This window comes from Lathyrus oleraceus, chromosome 4, assembly GCF_024323335.1.
Source record: "Lathyrus oleraceus cultivar Zhongwan6 chromosome 4, CAAS_Psat_ZW6_1.0, whole genome shotgun sequence".
Lineage (NCBI taxonomy): Eukaryota > Viridiplantae > Streptophyta > Magnoliopsida > Fabales > Fabaceae > Lathyrus > Lathyrus oleraceus.
Window position 1 is genome coordinate 219,757,490 of NC_066582.1, and position 9,692 is coordinate 219,767,181.

Genomic DNA, 9,692 nt, shown 5'->3' on the forward strand with positions numbered 1-9,692 from the left:
CCTTTGGTTAACCGGTTAACGCAAGACAGAATACAATTTCTAACAGATTTTTAACAGTGTTAACCGGTTAACGCATTTGGTTAACCGGTTAACGCAAAAACAGAAGGCTATTCCTGCGTTAACGCAAAACAGAATGCAGAATTTCCTGCGTTTTTCATCGTTGGAGGACTTTCGGACCTCCGATTTTGATTCCGTAAAAAGCTACACGTTCACAAAATTATAACTCATACAATACTATAATCATATAACGTTAATTTTCAGTTTTAACACAATTAAATCACCACAATCAAGAATACTCACCAAGACCTAACAATTCCACAACCATGCAATTCAGGGATTTTTAACCTAACATACATCTACCGATTGACCCAATCGTACTAACCCTTAATAATAAGGATTCCCCCTTTACCTCTTCAATTTTATGGAAACCATAACTCCTCTCTTGTTCTTCCCCTCTTCTCCTCACTTTTCCTCTTCTCTTTCTCTATTGTTGTCAAATGCTCAATTGAATCCTAATTCTCACTCTCCTCACCTCTTATATACTAGTATCATATTTGGGCTTAAAGAGTGATACTTCTAATTTATTTAATAGGCCCAATAAGACCTAATATTTAAATATCTCTAATTAGTTTAATTAAATTAAACTAACACAATAAACCCACCAAGCTAATTAATATAATCAATTATTCAATTATATCTCATATCAACCAAATAATTAATTAACACACCAAATTAATTAATATAATCAATTATTATACTACTTAACAACCAATTAATTAATTAACACTCCAAATAAATAAAATAAAATATAATAATAATAATAGTATAATAAATAAATACTAAAATTGGGTTGTTACAACTCTCCCCCGCTTAAAAGATTTTCGTCCTCGAAAATACCTCAAACGAACAACTCCGGATACGATTCCTTCATCTTATCCTCGAGTTCCCAAGTAATATTGCCATTGGTGACTCCGCCCCACATTACTTTCACCAAAGCAATCTCCTTACCTCGAAGCTTCTTCACTTCTCGATCTTCAATTCGCATAGGTGATGTATCAACCGTCAAATTGTCCCGCACTTGAACATCATCTAATGGAACAACATGCGATGGATCCGCAATGTACCTCCTCAATTGAGACACATGGAACACATCATGAAGATTAGAAAGTGACGGTGGTAATGCAATCCGATATGCCACTTCACATACCCTCTCGGAAATCTGATAAGGACCAATGAAACGCGGCGTCAACTTACGCGACTTCAAAGCTCTACCAACACCCATTACTGGCGTAACTCGAAGAAACACATGCTCATCTTTCTCAAACTCTAGAGCTTTCCTCCTCTTATCATGATAACTCTTTTGACGACTCTGAGAAGCCTTCATCTTCTCTTGAATCATCTTAATCTTATTCGTAGTCTCTTGAATCAACTCGGGTCCAACCACAACACTCTCTCCCGATTCGTACCAACACAAAGGAGTTCTACACCTTCTACCATAAAGAGCCTCAAAAGGTGCCATTCCAATACTCGAATGGAAACTGTTGTTATACGTAAACTCGATCAAAGGCAAGAAACTATCCCAATTTCCTCCTTGTTCCAAAACACAAGACCTCAAAAGATCTTCAAGTGACTGAATAGTCCTCTCCGTTTGACCATCAGTTTGCGGATGATATGCCGAACTCAAACGCAACTTCGTACCCAAAGCACTTTGCAAACCTTCCCAAAATCTAGAAGTGAATCTCGGATCTCTATCTGAAAGAATGCTCGACGGAATACCATGCAAACACACAATCCTTTCGATGTACAACTTAGCAAGTCTCTCCATCGAATAATTCATCCTTATCGGAATAAAATGAGCACACTTCGTCAACCTGTCCACAACGACCCAAATCGCCTCACAATTACTCGAAGTTCTCGGCAAACCCGAAACAAAATCCATAGAGATACTATCCCACTTCCACTCGGGAATAGATAACGGTTGCATCAAACCAGACGGCTTTTGATGTTCAATCTTTGACTTTTGACAAGTCAAACATGAATACACAAATTCCGCTACATCCTTCTTCATACCTTGCCACCAAAACATCTTTCTCAAGTCTTGATACATTTTAGTAGCACCAGGGTGAATACTTAGACCACTTCTATGCCCTTCTTCAAGAATCCTCTTTCTCAAATCCGCAACATCCGGAACACAAACTCGATCACGACACCTCATGATACCATTCCCATCAATCCGAAAGTCACCACCTTTGCCTTGATTAATCAATGTCATAATATCGACTAATTTCAAATCTGACTTCTGACCGTCTCTAATCTCGTCAAGAATGCCACACACAAGCTTCAACATACCCAGCTTAACACACGAAGACGTCGCTTCACAAACCAAACTCAAATCTCTAAATTGCTCCAACAATTCAAACTCTCGAATCATCAACATAGACATGTGCAATGACTTCCTACTCAATGCATCGGCTACAACATTCGCCTTTCCAGGATGATAATTCAAACCAAAATCATAATCTTTCAAGAATTCCAACCATCTCCTTTGCCTCATATTCAATTCTTTCTGATCGAACAAGTACTTCAAACTCTTGTGATCACTAAACACATCAAATCTCGATCCAAACAAATAATGTCTCCAAAGTTTCAACACAAACATGACGGCGGCCAACTCTAAATCATGCGTCGGATAATTCTTCTCATGAACTTTAAGTTGCCTTGAAGCATAAGCTACCACTTGCCCTTTTTGCATCAGAACACCTCCCAAACCCAACAAAGAAGCATCACAATACACAACGAAAGTTTCTAACGGATCTGGTAAAATCAAAATAGGAGCCGTTGTCAATCTTCTCTTAAGCTCTTGAAAATTCGCTTCACACTGCGAAGTCCAAATGAAAGCTTGACCTTTCCTAGTCAACTGCGTCAATGGTAACGACAACTTAGAAAATCCTTCAATGAACTTCCTATAATAACCAGCCAAACCAAGGAAACTTTGAATCTCAGCAACAGACTTAGGAGCTTCCCACTGAGATACAACTTCAATCTTCATAGGATCCACAGAAATACCACCACTCGAAATCACATGTCCAAGAAAACTTACTTCACTCAACCAAAACTCACATTTAGAGAGTTTAGCAAACAACTTCCTCTCTTTCAACACCGATAACACAACCTTCAAATGCTCGGCATGATCCTCTTCACTCTTAGAATAAATCAGTATATCATCGATGAACACAACAACAAACTTATCCAGATAATCGTGAAAAATTCTATTCATATACTCCATAAATACACCAGGTGCATTAGTCACACCAAAAGGCATCACGGAGTACTCGTAGTGACCATACCTTGTCCGAAAAGCAGTCTTTTGAATATCCTCAACCTTTACACGAATCTGATGATACCCAGACCTCAAATCTATTTTGCTAAACACACAAGCTCCAACCAGCTGATCCATCAGATCATCAATCCTCGGAGGTGGATACTTGTTCTTAATCGTCACTTTGTTCAGTTGTCTATAATCAACACATAATCTCATAGAACCTTCTTTCTTCTTGACCAACAGAACAGGTGCACCCCACGGTGACACACTAGGACGAATAAACCTCTTCTCAAGCAAGTCTTCAAGTTGACTCTTCAACTCTTGCAACTCGGAAGCAGACATCCGATAGGGAGCCATCGATACAGGACTAGTTCCAGGAACTAAGTCAATCGAAAACTCAACATCATGTTCCGGCGGTAAATCACTTATATCTTCAGGAAATACCTCCGCAAACTCACAAACTATTGGCAATTCTTCAATCGTCCTCTTCTCACGAATATCCAAAGTTGCCAACAACATAAACAACTCGGCGCCATCTTGCACCGATTCATCAACTTGCTTAGCAGACACAAACCAATGTTCCTTAGCACCAACCTTAGGAAAAATAACCGTCTTCTCAAAACAGTTGATATACACCCGATTAAATTCTAACCAACACCATCCTCGAATCCGACCTCTTTTCGGGTTCAGGAAAAGCACAACATTCTCAAAACAAGTTAACTAGCCAACACTACACTCCTGCATGCAACAACATAATGTCCAAGCTCGATACAATTGGAACATCCAAGAGAAGCAGACGTTTCTCCCCCATTTATCTCATTCCCAACCTGCCAATGGAAAATAAAACAAGCATCGACAGTGTTCTCACACACATGTCGCATACTAGGGAACAAACACAATTAAACAACCTGGCCGGACGGACCGACCTGCTCTGATACCACTAATGTAACACCCCTTTTTCTACCCCAAAATACTTAACATATAATCAGAGTAAATAAGCACGCATTTAATAAAAGGGCGTCACATCGACGTTCAAAAACTAAAAGCTTTCAATATACAATACACTTGTTCATTTAAAATAACACATTTCAATTATCATGAATATTCGGGAATGTGCGTTCGCAGCGGAAAATAATGAGTACTCATGTATTTCATAAAATGATCCATGTCCCATACCATGATCATCTCTCAATAATCACCTCAAGATAAAATAAAACAAATAATAACATAATGCATATCCAAATAAGAAATGAGTTCAATACTACTAATCTACCCATTGTTACATGACCAGAGCATTGACTCATTACCTAGTCTTCAACTAAAATACGGAAACTCTCCGGCTAATCTCGAGCGAGCTACCGTCCACTTACTTCAGCAATACTACTCTGGAGTATCTGCACGATACCCATGTAAAGGTAACATTCAAGCAGAAAGGGTGAGAATTCAAATCATTATGAAGAAGTATAATCAAGCACAATGATTAAATCAATAATTAAAGGAATTCATCACACTTCGTATAACCATGTAAATAATATTCATCAACATTTATTTCACATGTTTCAAACATCCATCAACACGCAAGAAGTATAATATTAAAATCCAATACTATATTCCCACATATACACATAACTACAATTATCACATAATCACATATTTTGTCAAGTTATGTACTCAAACATCACCAAACTCAATCACCATATTTCATACACACATCACAAACACAACAATGCATACACGCGATGATCACAAAACTCTAATGTGACTCAATGCAAGACATGTGACTCTATGCATGTGGTACCTCAATGTGAACCCAAAGTTTCACCGCTTTCCGATTCAATATCTAGAATCCAAGCCACGCTTCCGATCCGGACAAGATCAAAGCCACCACGCCTATTTCCAATTAAGGATCAACGTCTGCTACGCCTATTTCCAATTAAGGATCAACATCTATCTACCACGCCTATTTCCAATTAAGGATCAACGTGTGCTACGTCTATTTCCAATTAAGGATCACCGTCTATTGTGAACCCACAGTTTCACCGCTTCCACTATGAAGCCGACCATGCCATGAATGAATGTACAAATACCAATACATATGCAATTAAGATCATCTTTACCATCTTAGCATTCCACATATCATCATAATTCAACTCTATGAATTATCCACCAATGGTACATATACACATTCATAACAAATACACCATTCACATAATATGCAATTAAGATCATCCCTACCATCTTAATCATTCTACATATAACCATAATTCAACGCTATGAATTATCCACCAATAGCACATATACGCATTCATAACAATATATCATTCACAAATATAGGCTAATTATCAAATGCGCCCACATAGATTTCATTCCAAAACGAATACAGCATTTAAATATCAATTTTTCACTTTTCAAACAGTGGTAACCGGTTAACGCATATGGTTAATCGGTTAACTCGACACATAATGCACTTCCTGGCAATTTTCAACAATGTTAACCGGTTAACGCCTTTGGTTAACCGGTTAACGCAAGACAGAATACAATTTCTAACAGATTTTTAACAGTGTTAACCGGTTAACGTCTTTGGTTAATCGGTTAACGCAAAAACAGAAGGCTATTCCTGCGTTAACGCAAAACAGAATGCAGAATTTCCTGCGTTTTTCATCGTTGGAGGACTTTCGTACCTCCGATTTTGATTCCGTAAAAAGCTACACGTTCACAAAATTATAACTCATACAATACTCTAATCATATAACGTTAATTTTCAGTTTTAACACAATTAAATCACCACAATCAAGAATACTCACCAAGACCTAACAATTCCACAACCATGCAATTCAGGGATTTTTAACCTAACATACATCTACCCATTGACCCAATCGTACTAACCCATAATAATAAGGATTCCCCCCTTACCTCTTCAATTTTATGGAAACCCTAGCTCCTCTCTTGTTCTTCCCCTCTTCTCCTCACTTTTCCTCTTCTCTTTCTCTATTGTTGTCAAATGATCAAGTGAATCCTAATTCTCACACTCCTCACCTCTTATATACTAGTATCATATTTGGGCTTAAAGAGTGATACTTCTAATTTAATTAATAGGCCCAATAAGACCTAATATTTAAATATCTCTAATTAGTTCAATTAAATTAAACTAACACAATAAACCCACCAAGCTAATTAATATAATCAATTATTCAATTATATCTCATATCAACCAAATAATTAATTAACACACCAAATTAATTAATATAATCAATTATTATACTACTTAACAACCAATTAATTAGTTAACACTCCAAATAAATAAAATAAAATATAATAATAATAATAGTATAATAAATAAATACTAAAATTGGGTTGTTACAACTCTCCCCCACTTAAAAGATTTTCGTCCTCGAAAATACCTCAAACGAACAACTCCGGATACGATTCCTTCATCTTATCCTCGAGTTCCCAGGTAATATTTCCATTGGCGACTCCGCCCCACATTACTTTCACCAAAGCAATCTCCTTACCTCGAAGCTTCTTCACTTCTCGATCTTCAATTCGCATAGGTGATGTATCAACCGTCAAATTATCCCGCACTTGAACATCATCTAATGGAACAACATGCGATGGATCCGCAATGTACCTCCTCAATTGAGACACATGGAACACATCATGAAGATTAGAAAGTGACGGTGGTAATGCAATCCGATATGCCACTTCACCTACCCTCTCGGAAATCTGATAAGGACCAATGAAACGCGGCGTCAACTTACGCGACTTCAAAGCTCTACCAACACCCATTACTGGCGTAACTCGAAGAAACACATGCTCATCTTTCTCAAACTCTAGAGCTTTCCTCCTCTTATCATGATAACTCTTTTGAAGACTCTGAGAAGCCTTCATCTTCTCTTGAATCATCTTAATCTTATCCGTAGTCTCTTGAATCAACTCGGGTCCAACCACAACACTCTCTCCCGATTCGTACCAACACAAAGGAGTTCTACACCTTCTACCATAAAGAGCCTCAAAAGGTGCCATTCCAATACTCGAATGGAAACTGTTGTTATACGTAAACTCGATCAAAGGCAAGAAACTATCCCAATTTCCTCCTTGTTCCAAAACACAAGACCTCAAAAGATCTTCAAGTGACTGAATAGTCCTCTCCGTTTGACCATCAGTTTGCGGATGATATGCCGAACTCAAACGCAACTTCGTACCCAAAGCACTTTGCAAACCTTCCCAAAATCTAGAAGTGAATCTCGGATCTCTATTCGAAAGAATGCTCGACGGAATACCATGCAAACACACAATCCTTTCGATGTACAACTTAGCAAGTCTCTCCATCGAATAATTCATCCTTATCGGAATAAAATGAGCACACTTCGTCAACCTGTCCACAACGACCCAAATCGCCTCACAATTACTCGAAGTTCTCGGCAAACCCGAAACAAAATCCATAGTGATACTATCCCACTTCCACTCGGGAATAGATAACGGTTGCATCAAACCAGACGACTTTTGATGTTCAATCTTTGACTTTTGACAAGTCAAACATGAATACACGAATTCCGCTACATCCTTCTTCATACCTTGCCACCAAAACATCTTTCTCAAGTCTTGATACATTTTAGTAGCACCAGGGTGAATACTCAGACCACTTCTATGCCCTTCTTCAAGAATCCTCTTTCTCAAATCCGCAACATCCGGAACACAAACTCGATCACGACACCTCATGATACCATTCCCATCAATCCGAAAGTCACCACCTTTGCCTTGATTAATCAATGTCATAATATCGACTAATTTCAAATCTGACTTCTGACCTTCTCTAATCTCGTCAAGAATGCCACACGCAAGCTTCAACATACCCAGCTTAACACACGAAGACGTCGCTTCACAAACCAAACTCAAATCTCTAAATTGCTCCAACAATTCAAACTCTCGAATCATCAACATAGACATGTGCAATGACTTCCTACTCAATGCATCGGCTACAACATTCGCCTTTCCAGGATGATAATTCAAACCAAAATCATAATCTTTCAAGAATTCCAACCATCTCCTTTGCCTCATATTCAATTCTTTCTGATCGAACAAGTACTTCAAACTCTTTGGATCACTAAACACATCAAATCTCGATCCAAACAAATAATGTCTCCAAAGTTTCAACACAAACACGACGACGGCCAACTCTAAATCATGCGTCGGATAATTCTTCTTATGAACTTTAAGTTGCCTTGAAGCATAAGCTACCACTTGCCCTTTTTGCATCAGAACACCTCCCAAACCCAACAAAGAAGCATCACAATACACAACGAAAGTTTCTAACGGATCTGGTAAAATCAAAATAGGAGCCGTTGTCAATCTTCTCTTAAGCTCTTGAAAATTCGCTTCACACTGCGAAGTCCAAATGAAAGCTTGACCTTTCCTAGTCAACTGCGTCAATGGTAACGACAACTTAGAATATCCTTCAATGATTTTCCTATAATAACCAGCCAAACCAAGGAAACTTTGAATCTGAGCAACAGACTTAGGAGCTTCCCACTGAGATACAGCTTCAATCTTCATAGGATCCACAAAAATACCACCACTCGAAATCACATGTCCAAGAAAACTTACTTCACTCAACCAAAACTCACATTTAGAGAGTTTAGCAAACAATTTCCTCTCTTTCAACACCGATAACACAACCTTCAAATGCTCAGCATGATCCTCTTCACTTTTAGAATAAATCAGTATATCATCGATGAACACAACAACAAACTTATCCAGATAATCGTGAAAAATTCTATTCATATACTCCATAAATACACCAGGTGCATTAGTCACACCAAAAGGCATCACGGAGTACTCGTAGTGACCATACCTTGTCCGAAAAGCAGTCTTTTGAATATCCTCAACCTTTATATGAATCTGATGATACCCAAACCTCAAATCTATTTTGCTAAACACACAAGCTCCAACCAGCTGATCCATCAGATCATCAATCCTCGGAAGTGGATACTTTTTCTTAATCGTCACTTTGTTCAGTTGTCTATAATCAACACATAATCTCATAGAACCTTCTTTCTTCTTGACCAACAGAACAGGTGCACCCCACGGCGACACACTAGGACGAATAAACCTCTTCTCAAGCAAGTCTTCAAGTTGACTCTTCAACTCTTGCAACTCGGAAGCAGACATCCGATAGGGAGCCGTCGATACAGGACTAGTTCCAGGAACTAAATCAATCGAAAACTCAACCTCACGTTCCGGCGGTAAATCACTTATATCTTCAGGAAATACCTCCGCAAACTCATAAACTATTGGCAATTCTTCAATCGTCCTCTTCTCACGAATATCCAAAGTTGCCAACAACATAAACAACTCGGCGCCATCTTGCACC